This window comes from Engraulis encrasicolus, chromosome 11, assembly GCF_034702125.1.
Source record: "Engraulis encrasicolus isolate BLACKSEA-1 chromosome 11, IST_EnEncr_1.0, whole genome shotgun sequence".
Classification (NCBI taxonomy): domain Eukaryota; kingdom Metazoa; phylum Chordata; class Actinopteri; order Clupeiformes; family Engraulidae; genus Engraulis; species Engraulis encrasicolus.
Genome location: NC_085867.1, coordinates 52,801,163 through 52,803,662, shown reverse-complemented (window position 1 = coordinate 52,803,662; position 2,500 = coordinate 52,801,163). Strand labels below are relative to the sequence as shown.

At 46.8% G+C, this 2,500-nt stretch overlaps 1 protein-coding gene across 2 annotated transcripts in view; it reads left to right on the top strand.

The window, feature by feature from the left end:
* vav2 (vav 2 guanine nucleotide exchange factor) overlaps positions 1–2,500 on the top strand; it is a 236,715-nt gene that overhangs the window by 206,344 nt on the left and 27,871 nt on the right. The gene's annotated exons all lie outside the window — the stretch shown is intronic.

Below are 2,500 nucleotides of genomic sequence, written 5' to 3'. Positions count from 1 at the left end.
TGCAGCACGAATAATATCATCCTCAATTTGTGATCAATGAAAAAGGTCTGAACACTGTTGCCTTAAGCATGCGTTGGGTCCTTACTTTTTTCACCTTTACTCTAGTCCACCTTAAGATCCACCTTAACCATTCTGGGCATGGCATGGAGAACAGAGCGGAGAGAGAAAAAAGGACCTTCATGTTCAATTACGTCTCTGACATGGGTTATTAGACTTAATGCCTGCTACTTGCCCCTCGATCCTTAATATGTCTTTGGATTGGCACTTTGTCTGGGCCTCGTGTCCTAATTGAATGGAGTTCCCATTAATCTCTCTATCGGTTTCTCTCTATCTCTTCCTCCCTCACTGCTATGGTCCCTCAAGTCACTCCTCCCTCCTGGAGGAGAGGATCCATCCAGCTCATTGTAGATCAGGCCCTAATAAGGCCCTTGTTTTCCCCAAGGGGTGCAGCAAACAGCGGGAGAGCAGAGGAAATACATACTTACGTACATCTTTCTTTCTCTTCTGTCTCTCTCGCTCTCTCTCGCTCTCTCTCTCTCTCTCTCTCTCTCTCTCTCTCTCTCTCTCTCTCTCTCTCTCTCTCTCTCTCTCTCTCTCTCTCTCTTTCGCTCTCTCTCTCTGTATTAATGGAATGTGGAATAATGTTTAAATTCAGTATGAATAATAATTTTAGACAATAACTCACTATCTTTATCTTAATATCTTTAGACAGTGAGGTTGGTGCGCTTGTCTAATAGTAAAGGAAAGCAGTGTGTACCACCAGTCTAATGCTTTTAGGTAGCTTGTGAATAGTATGTAAGAATGTATACTCTTATACCAAGTGAAAAACACACCAAATACACACCAAAAACTACAACTTGTGTGTAATTATTGTAAATGCGTGTTTGTAGTAAATATCTTGAATGAATCATGCATCAAGTTTTAAATGCATGAGGTGGAAAATGCATTGTTTCAAATAGAATTGCCTACCTTCCCCTTTGGGTATGAACTTGTGATTTTGCAAGGTAGCGCAAAAGTATGCATGTGATCACTCAAGCAGCACAGCCTGCATTGCAGCAAAGAACTCAGGAGGAACACTTTTGCTGTAGCGGAGAGAGTGGCTGGCTCCAAAACAATGCCTTTCTCAAGGTCCCTTTAATAATTCAGGTGGTAAGACTCCCACACACTTTCTTCTGCAACAGTCATCCTTGAGTACAGAATGAAATTTGATGTCTTTCTCAGAGTTGTTGCATACCGTTAGAACAGCATTTCCTCCCCCAGGCCTTTTTGGGCTTGTTCCAGATCTGTGAGGCGTGTGTGTGTGTGTCTGATGATGACCGGCCCTATCTTCTCTTTTTCCTCTTTCTCTCACGGCTCTGTCTCTGCCTTTCTCTCCCGCCCTGCAGTGGCTGCGTGCCCTCTTTGCAGGCAGCTCCCCAAATTAAAACAGGGCAGGGGGTGCTGCCTCTGAGTCCTCCTCTCAGCCCCTCCTGGGGAACAGCTTGAGTGGCCTCCACAGCCTAATCAAGACAGTCATTACACAATCATAAATGAGGCTTCCCCTCCCCCCGAACATACACACACACACACACACACACACACACACACACACACACACACACACACACACACACACACACACACACACACACACACACACACACACACACACACACACACACACACACACACACACACACACACACACACACACACACACACACACACACACACACACACTGTCATTCTCTCCCCATACAACTCCCCCAGGCCAAAATTATGAAGCAACAGGCTGCCAAGTGGGTTTGAGAATGCACGCTCTCTCTCTCTCTCTCTCTCTCTCTCTCTCTCTCTCTCTCTCTCTCTCTCTCCTCTCTCTCTCTCTCTCTCTCTCTCTCTCTCTCTCTCTCTCTCTCTCTCTCTCTCTCTCTCTCTCTCTCTCTCTCTCTCCCTCCCTTGCATGCACACTCTCTTTCTGCCCACTGCCAAGTCGTGTGCCAGTGGCCTACTTTCAAATTAGAGGAGCGTGTGCCAGGAAGGCAGGCATGCAGGCAGGCAGAGGGAGTTTGCGGGGCACGAGACGGGGTGCCATCTTCGCGGCGAGGCTGACTTTGAACTACTTCCAAGAGGAAGGGAGGGAAGTGTGTCAGTGGGGGGGCCCCCGTGGTTAAAGTCGGACTTGAGCAGCCGCTGCTCTGATTCTCCTTTGGCCCAGCCCAGTCTGTTTGTCTCAATGGCTTCATCATGCAAAAGGACTTGCAAATGTTACACTGCGCTTTTGACTGGCTAATTAGGCCATTTTGGTTCACATACCCTCAACCTAGAGGGATTACAGCTGATAATGAATGAATGAATTAATTAATACGCTAAAGGATCTGAATATGTAACAGTAAGTAGGCTACTCAACCCAAGCAGAGACAGTACAGTGAATCGACAGGTGGTGGGGGATGTCACCGTGCCATTTTGCCTCGAGCATGAATACGAGATTCTGGATGTTGCTTGTTGTATGAACACATATGTC